This window comes from Vulpes lagopus, chromosome X, assembly GCF_018345385.1.
Source record: "Vulpes lagopus strain Blue_001 chromosome X, ASM1834538v1, whole genome shotgun sequence".
NCBI classification, from domain to species: Eukaryota; Metazoa; Chordata; class Mammalia; order Carnivora; family Canidae; genus Vulpes; species Vulpes lagopus.
The window spans coordinates 26,104,694-26,113,845 of record NC_054848.1 but is presented as its reverse complement, the minus strand read 5'-3'; the positions used below and the strand labels follow the sequence as shown (position 1 = coordinate 26,113,845).

Below are 9,152 nucleotides of genomic sequence, written 5' to 3'. Positions count from 1 at the left end.
AGCCTAAGAAGAACCTCCAAAAGCAACCAAGAGAGAAAGAGCCCATTTTAGGCATCTGCTGTGTCCAGAGAGTACAAAACCATCTTTTGACTGTAACCTGTAAGGCAGGACATCATCTACCTCCATTCCCACCCTCTTTATCCTTAGAGGAGAAGAAACTGTGGTTAGAAAAATGGGGATGGAGAAGCCTAAGGAACAGAAAGAGGATTATACTCACTTTGACTTTAAGCCCTTCACTGGTGGCAGAACCCAACTGAGAGAGAGGACCAGAAATAACTTTAAACCAAGTTCTGAGTTTTGATTATTTTATCCGGCTGCTGGCTCCTCCTTGTCCCCCAATCTTTTTTTAAAAGATTTTATTTATTTATTTATGAGAGACACAGAGAGGCAGAGCAGAGGGAGAAGCTGGCTCCATGGAGGGAGCCCAATGAGGGACTTGATCCTGTGACTCGATCCCGGGACTCCAGGATCACACCCTGGGTCAAAGGCAGGTGCTAAACCACTGAGCCACCCAGGGATCCCTAAAGTCATGGAATTTTTAGCTAGGTACAAGACTTCGGAGAATAAGAACACATTTGTCAGTCTCTCTCATAAGTAAAATAGATTAATGTGAATATGTTCTAGCCAACATGTGAATATAAACGATGTTAACAACTTCTGGGTTGTACCCTTAAAGGAAATGGGTAGATCTTTCCCCTTTCCAATGACTGGAATGTGATGTGGTACTGAGCCATTCGGGGACAGCACTCTAGGGATTGTGGAGCACAGAAAGAGACAAACTACAGCTCACTCTGTGGAACAGAGCTGCTCTTATTAGTCCACTTTTGCCTCGTAATAAGCAAAATCTCAGGGACATACTACAAGGCACATTTATTTCTCACTCATAGGTTTGGGAGTGGGCTGGCCAGCTCTGTTTGGTATGGAACTCTCAATTCAAAACAGGTTTTTTATTTTTATTTTTTAAAAAGATTTTATTTATTCATGAAAGATACACAGAGAGGCAGAGACATAAGTAGAGGGAGAAGCAGGAGCCCCATGTGGGACTCGATTCCAGGACCTCAGGATGACCCCCTGAGCTGAAGGCAGATGCTCATCCACTGAGACACCAGGTGGCCCAACAAAACAGGTTATTTACCGGTGCTTTAACACGACTGTGCCAGCTATGTGGGGTGGGTTACAGGAGTGAATGGACCCCTTTCTGATCACATCCAGTTTCTAAAATGAGTGGCTCTCAACACCGGAGCTGCTCTGGTCAAATTCAGCTCCACTGTAGTGTCTCTTTTTCATTCCTAGGTCAGAGGGAGAGTGCAGCTCTCAGGACAGTGCAAAAGCTCCTTCCCATAGCAGCAGTTGGATCCAGGTTGCAGTTTTTTCCAAATTTGCAAACCCAGCATCTTGAGCCCTGATCCATCAGAGACACCAACAGCCGTAGGGGCTGTTCCCTCCTCACAGGTCTGAGTTTCAGCTCCATACAGCTCCTCTAGAGTATCTAATTTTTTTAAAAGATTTATTTATTCATTAGAGAGAGAGAGAGAGAGAGAGAGAGGCAGAGACACAGGCAGAGGGAGAAGCAGGTTCCCTGCAGGGAGCCCGACGTGGGACTCAGTCCCAGGACTCCAGAATCACGCCCTGGGCCATAGGCAGGCGCTCAACCCCTGAGCCACCCAGGGATCCCGAGTATCTAAATTTTAATAATCCAGGGACACCTGGGTGGCTCAGCGGTTGAGCCGCTGCCTTTGGCTCAGGTCATGATCCTGAGGTCCTGGGATCGAGTCCTACATTGGGCTCCCCGAGGGGAGCCTGCTTCTCCCCCTGCCTATGTCTCTGCCTCTTTCTCTATGTGTCTGATGAACAAATAAAACCTTAAAAAAAGAAATAAATAAATTTTAATAATCCCAACCTCTTCCCTTGGTCCCCCTAGCTCTGGGCATAGCAGCTACTATGCCAGTATAGCACAGTCGCTACCTCTGCCCCATATTGAGTTGTCTTCTTGCATTTTCGGTTATCTAATTATCACTTCTTTATACTAAATTCTGTTAGAATAATCAGGTGGTTTGTTTCCCGACATTCCCGACTGATTCAATGAACTAAATCCTCTGCCTGTGAAGACTACCCTCAAGAATTTTCTCTTTGACATATTTCAAGATAGCTGCTCTCAGTACCCGTTCCTCCTCTCTCCACTCATTTTTGTTGTAGAATTTACTCTGCTGAACTGTCATCGTTGCTTTTTTTCTCATCCATCGCCATCCCAGGCTAAAAATTACTTGAGGTCAGAGCACATGTCCCTTTCTTCAGCACCTGGTACACAGGAAACTCTGAACAACACACATGTGAATGAATGAATGAATTCATTTTATTTTTCCGGCGAGGAAAAATCAAACAGGAACGGAAGCAGTTAATACTATGCGATCTGGGAGGCTCACATAGCGCCAAAACGAAAAGAGAAAGTTAGATGGTGATGTGAGAAACAGGAGGGCTGTGGCTTCCAGCAGCAAGCCCGGCTCCGAGCGCCCGGCGAGCTCTCAATAAAAAACGCGAATCGACAATGGGAGCTGAGACTTTGCAAAGAAGGCTCGGGGAGAGCCGGGAGGAGGAAAGGGTTAGCGGACTCCCAGGGACGCCAAATTGGCCGTTCGGGCTCCAGTGGGATGACCCAGCCTTGGGGGACGCCCCTTCTTCTCAAGCAGCCCTGCCCAACCCTTTCCCGGGTTTCAGTTCTGGTTTCTCCGCCCACTCCGTCTCCGCCCCGCGCCTCTAGAAGGAAACGGGTAAAACACGGAGAACTGGGTCTTACTTCAGGAGCTGTTCTAGGCATGCGTCAATCCCAGCCTCCGCGCAGGCGCAGTAACTTCCGCGGTAACTGGTACCACCCATTTTCGCTTTGGGGGAGCGTTTTCTCCCAGGCCAGCTCAGGCTGCCCTAATTGACCACTTTTCCTCTAGGCCCCCGCCCCCTAGTTTCTAGAGGGTGGGGTGGGGAAGTCTCGCGACATTGCCTTCGGCGGTCCCCGGCGGCGCCATCTTTGTGCCTGGCGAGCGACGGCGCCCGACAGGAGTCCTGAAGCTGGCGGTTCTCTTGCCGAGCTCTAGCCGAGACCGGATCCAGGAAATACGAGGCGGGCCTCGGTGGGAGGGACGCACTGAGGGAGGAGGGAGGAAAGGAAAGGGGGCGGCGGCGGCGGCAGCGGCGGCAGCGGCAGCGGCAGCAGCGGCGGCGGTAGCGGCGGCGGCTCCGGCTCCTCTCACCGGATCCGGGCCCCGTGCAGCGCGCACCCGAGGGGGGTCGGGCGGGGAAGCGGCGCCAGCCCGGACCCCCCCGCGGGAGCAGGCGGCGGGTGAGAAGGCGAGGCAGCAGCACACAGGGAGCAGCGGCTGCCGGGTGAGTGTCCCCGAGGAGGGCCCGGCACCTGCCCGAGCTTGGGCGTCGGAGGTGGCTCTGGAGTCGTCTTGGTGACCCAGTGTCCAGGCGGTGGGCGTGCACGCAACTGCGGGAGTCCCGGGGGCTCGGCTCGGCCTGGGGTTGCGGTGGACACCGGGAACTGCGGGGCTGCCGAAGGTTTGCGCAGGGCCTGGCGCGCCCGCCCCAGACGCCCCGGGAGGCCGAGGAGAGAGGGAGTGGCCGGGGGCCTCGGTTGGCCTTCGCCCCTCGAACGCGGGGGATGATGTCTTTTCTCGCCGCACCCTGGACATTGCGGAGACTGAACCTCTGTGGACAGGCTTCAAGCCCCCCAGCAAGGCGTTGGGGATGAGGACTAATCAGCATCAAGGTTGGGTCTGTTGAGGGTGTTGAGAGATGTGGAGGAAGATTAGTAGTAATAGTAATTGTTTTATACGGGTTTTGTAAATTGGTGGCAGGTGTGGAGTAAGGCGAAAATATTGTTTTCTTTCTTTTAACAAAGATCACCCAAGGAGCCCTCTGAGGTCCAACGACAGAGTTATTCCCAGTTGGAGTTGTGTAGTTTAGTCCTGTGTGCCAGCTCGTTAAAGTGCATAAAAACAGGATTTGGGGGGATAGGATGGGGGCAAGATGCGTTATAAAGTAGGGTGCATACAAAGCCAAAAGCTCATAGCGTTGATGAAAAGCGTTTTTGTCCTTACTGTAACGTAATTTATTTAAATTGTTATGGACACTTGTCACCTTTGGTCCAGACAGGACTTGTCAATTCCATGTGTTCTTCAGTGACGTTTGTCAGTCCGACAGTAATTTCGGTATCTGATGTATTCTGGTTTGTAAAAGAACAAGAATGAATGGAAAAGAACAATTTAACAAACGTAGCTTCCTTTTGCTCACTTTTTCATTTTGGAAGAATGAAAGAATTTTTTTGCTTTGTAAATGTTTTGCAGTCATGTATCAGAACATTTGTAAGAAGAAATATTTCGATCAAGAAAAGATTTTTGAGATGAGAGTTTAGTTTTTCAGTGTTTTAAAGGGCATCATCACCCACGGTAAATTTTGTGACGGTGTCAAGAGTGCAAACAAATACACATACATATTTTTCTTAAAGATTATTTATTTGACACAGCACAAGCGGGTAGGTGGGGGTGGGGAGCGGCAGGCAGAGGGAGCCGCAGAAGCCGGCTCTCCTTTGAGCAGGGAGCCCCATGCTGGGCTTGTTTCGGACCCCGGGGATCCTGACCTGAGCTGAAGACAGACGCTTAACCGACTTGAACCACTCAGGCGCCCCCATATATATTTTTTAAAGCAGTGTCATACGAAGTTTTTCAGTTTTAGTCCCCTCTCCCCCCGTTTGCCTGGAACTGGCTTAATCAAAGGAAAGACTTTAGTGAAGATAAATATTAAATATATGACTTTGATCTTTACATTGGTCAAAACATAATCTTTGTTCTGTCACTGAGTTTTCTTCCATGTGTTGATTTGAGTCTTTTCAATTATCTAGATTTTTCATTAGCAAATTCTGTACAATTTGTGTTGGAGCTAAGGGAGCTAATGCTGAGTATGTTCAGGCACTGGGTTTGTTAGGTTATGTACGTTTGCATTTAATCCTCATAGCTACTCTGTGCAGGTAATTTTATTTCTGCTGTACAGATAACCACACTAACCTCCATGATTCTTAAGTAATTTTCCTGAGGAGATTAAGCTGGAAAATTGCAGAGCTAGGACCCAAACTCATGTGTGTCTGATTTTACAATATGTGCGTTTTCTACTATACTTTGCATAATTGTGTGTGTTGATAAAAAAAATTTCACGAAAAAGGAAATTTTTTATACAAAGAAACCTTTCAATTCTGTTGGTAATTTTGAAAGATTTCAGTGTTCTTCGTTGAAGATAATCTTAAGATTTTTTTCTTTTCTTTTTCTTTCTTTTTTTTTCTTTTCTCTTTTCTTCTTTTCTGGTGTGTTCATTTTCTAGCCAGAGGTAACATTTTAACAGAAGTCTGCTGATGAGTAAGAATTCCTAGTAGCTGATAGTGACCTATGTGAAATTCAGATGTTTTCAGTAACTTTGCCTCCAGTTTCAGCATGCTCAGGATAATTCAAAGATCAAATATTTTGTTTATTTTGGTCCTGAATAGTTTTTCAAATTACGTTACTAAAATAATATACCAGCTATTTCTAGGCATCTGAATTTGCTTTATCATAGCTTGGAGGTATACACACACACCCCCACCCACCTACTCACCCACCCACCTACTTTCTCCAACAAGTGGAGTACTTGATAACAGACGTTGTTTTTCTTCTCTTTAATTTAGTACAGAGGTTTTGGATCCACTTTGTCGTTTGCAGAAAATACAGCAGCTATTCTGGGATCCAGCATAATCTTCTATGGGGCTAGGGAGTGAAAGATCTTCCAGGTTCCCAGGCAGTATCGGATATGTCAGTGAAACAGCAGGAACGTCGTCCCCTAATGGTCTCTGCTCTTGCATCTTTGATGTACTGCTGAGCTTGCCTCCTGGCCATTATCTCTGTTCAGGAGAGCATTCACCTGGAAGAGGAGCAGCTAAAATAATAGGGAAGAAAAACGAGTGCTAAGTGTCTGGCACTCATCATCCAGCTGGTCATTTGGTTAGGTTTACCTGTTGACTCATCCCTGGCTGAGAGTTCTGGAAATATAATTATGGAATTTGCAATTTACTGCGCCATCCATTAAGAAGTAAATTGTTGGGGGCAGCCCGGGTGGCTCAGCGGTTTAGCGCCGCCTTCAGCCCAGGATGTGATCCTGGAGACCCAGGATCCAGTCGCACGTTAGGCTCCCTGAATGGAACCTGCTTCTCCCTCTTGCCTATGTATCTGCTGCTCTCTCTGTGTCTCTCATGAATTAATAAATAAAGTCTTTAAAAAAAAGAGTAAATTGTTTGGGCGGGGGGGCTCAGTTAAGTAGCCACGTCTTAGTAAACATGGGCTTTAGGGGCTGTATGTAAAAGAAGTCCTGTGCTCCTCTGGGTGCATTTGTGTGTGTGTATGTGTGTGGTTTGAACGAGCAAGTTTTTCATTATGCCCCCAAAAAAGAGTTAAATATCCTTCCCTATTTGTGAAGGTGATTACTTATGATATTTGGGCTATTGGGGTGAAAACATTGACAAGGGCACCCCGGGTGGCTCAGCGGTTTAGTGCTGCCTTCAGCCCAGGGCCTGATCCTGGAGACCCGGGATTGAGTCCCACGTTGGGCTCCCTGCGTGGAGCCTGCTTCTCCCTCTGCCTGTGTCTCTGTCTCTCATGAATAAATAAATAAAATCTAAAAAAAAAAAAACAAAAACCAACAAACCAACAAAACTTAAAAAAAAGAAAACATTGACAAATGATAATGTAACGGAGTGCTCACTATAAATAAAAAAGCCTTTCTGGGATCCCTGGGTGGCGCAGCGGTTTGGCGCCTGCCTTTGGCCCAGGGTGCGATCCTGGAGACCTGGGATCGAATCCCACATCAGGCTCCCGGTGCATGGAGCCTGCTTCTCCCTCTGCCTGTGTCTCTGCCTCTCTCTCTCTCTCTCTCTGTGACTATCATAAATTAAAAAAATAAAAAAAATAAAAAAAAAGCCTTTCTGAAATGATTTCTATTGCCACTGTATAAAGAAAAGGCACCAGGAAATTATCTCACATGTATTTAGATGTATATTTTCCTATCTTCCACATAATAAACCTCAATATATTACCATGGCCATAAGTACTCGTTTGTTTAAAAGTGAAATGGACCTGCTGAAGTAACTGGAAACTGTCAAAATGAATCAATCCTAAATATTTAAGAGCAGTTATGGTTTAATTCGTTGGCAGTTCTATTAACTTATTTATCTGATCCTCTGCTATCCCACTTCCTGCTTCAAATTTCCCTAGGTTCCTCCCTCTCTTTCTACTACTAGTTGTTCCTGCAAGTACCTGGAGCCCTTACTTTTCTTAATTCATTCTATTGACACGGAAGTCTTTGGCAGGGCGGATGCTGGTGAGGAGGGCAACAAAACTCCGCTGAAGTCCATTCCCCTTCTCTTGAGTCCCTGTGCTCTAGGAGATCAAGAAGGATCCAGACCAGACCTCTTAACCCACTCCTTTCTTTGTTGAAAAGGAGAATGAGAGTGGCCAGAGTGAGAGAGGCAGCAGCATCAAGATCCTTGCCGTGGTTTCTTTTTCTTTTTCCTCCCCTCTCCTAAGTATTCAGGAGGAAAGTTTGTAAAAGCCCATCTGCTCCAGGAGCAGGTCCTGCTCCCTTGTCCTCTTGTGCAGCCCACTCTGACCCCCACACTTTCCCCTGCTCCTTTCAGGTGCCATCCTGCTCTTCATCCTTCTCTCCCAAGTAGGTCTTGCCTTCTTTATCCCAGGATCTCCTCTCACTGCAGCTCTGCCTTTTGTCCTTCTAACTCTGAAGCCTCATGCAGTGCCAATTGCTGTCTTTCCTGCCTTTTCTCCTGTTCTGCCTCCATCATGGAAGCCTAGGCCTGTGGTCCTAGGGGAGGGAATAATTCTACTCAAGGGCTGAGTGGGGCAGGGGTGCTTGGTTTTATTCTAAGTTGATTGCTAAATGAGTTTTCCCATAGAAACATTGCCCATGCAGGTTTAGCATTTTATTGTACTTCTGTACTCTTATTGGTGTTTTAGCTTTTGTGGACTCGTTTGGAATCCTGCCACATAGACCTTTGTTTGCTGGGAAGGCAAGTTCTGAGATTCAAATAGATGATTTAAAAAAATCAGTGTGTGCTCCAGAAGTTGTTGGGGGTTGCATGCTTTTTGTTAATTACTCAGTGGGATGGTATGGAGCACACCTTTCAGCTGTCCAAAATTAGGTATGTTATGTGGATCAGGTGGCTCTTCTGGGAGATAAACTGATAGCCTTTTTAGATTGTCAGTGAAGAATTTTTGAATTTAGGCACATGTTTTGAAATATAGTTGTTCAGTCCATCCCAAGTTAATATTTGTCCTTAAAGCAGTTGTTACAGTGTTGTGGAAAGAACAGAGTTTTGCTTTGTCATAAAAAGAAAAAGAATATCGTGTTCCCACTGTTTCTTGTTGCTGTTTTGAAACTTTTCAAGGGTATTTGAACTCTAGCAGTTATTTTATCCTAGTTTGCTTAGTGGTAAACAGAGACGATGTGTTTGTTTTACCTTGATGATTTTAAAATAAAGCTTTATTAGTCTGTTGTTGAAGCTACATGACTTTTTACCACTGTTTGTAGTGTTCACACAAATTAAATGAGGGATTTCAAGCAAAATACATTTTAGATTTGTTCTAAGTGTGTTCAGTCTTAGCTTGGTCAAGAGACATACTCCCAATAAAAGGCAAGATAGGTTCTTTTTTTCTTTTTCTTTTTCTTTTTCTTCTTTTTCTTTCTTTTCGTCTCCAAGCCACTCTTGTTTTTAAAATGGAGTAAGCACCCTTTACTTAAGAGTTTGCCAGGTTGATTTAATAACACCCAGAGTGCAGTGGTTAAAAACATTTGTAGGGGTAAAATGCTTACATGTTCAAATCTTACTTTTGACACAAGCTCTGTGATTGTGGGCAAGTTGCTTAATCACTGACCTGTTTCCTCATTTTTGAAATTGGGGTAGTGTAATACTTACCTCACAGGATTTTTGTAAGGATTAAATGAGCCAGAGGATGTATAGTATATATTTAGAACATAACTAGCAATGATAAATATGCAGGAAGAGTTAGTTTTTCTTATTATGTTGTCATCATCATTGTTACTGCTGCTATTACTACATTCTG

General features: G+C 45.6%; 1 protein-coding gene across 7 annotated transcripts in view; it reads left to right on the top strand.

Moving 5' to 3' along the window:
• Positions 1 to 3,165: 3,165 nt before the first annotated feature.
• Positions 3,166 to 9,152, top strand: part of TAB3 (TGF-beta activated kinase 1 (MAP3K7) binding protein 3) — a 91,260-nt gene continuing 85,273 nt past the window's right edge. For 5 of the 7 annotated variants that reach the window (XM_041741305.1, XM_041741302.1, XM_041741307.1 and 2 more), the window contains exon 1: positions 3,166 to 3,378. The gene's annotated coding sequence lies outside the window, so the exon portion shown is untranslated. The other 2 variants (XM_041741304.1, XM_041741306.1) reach the window with 1 other exon arrangement.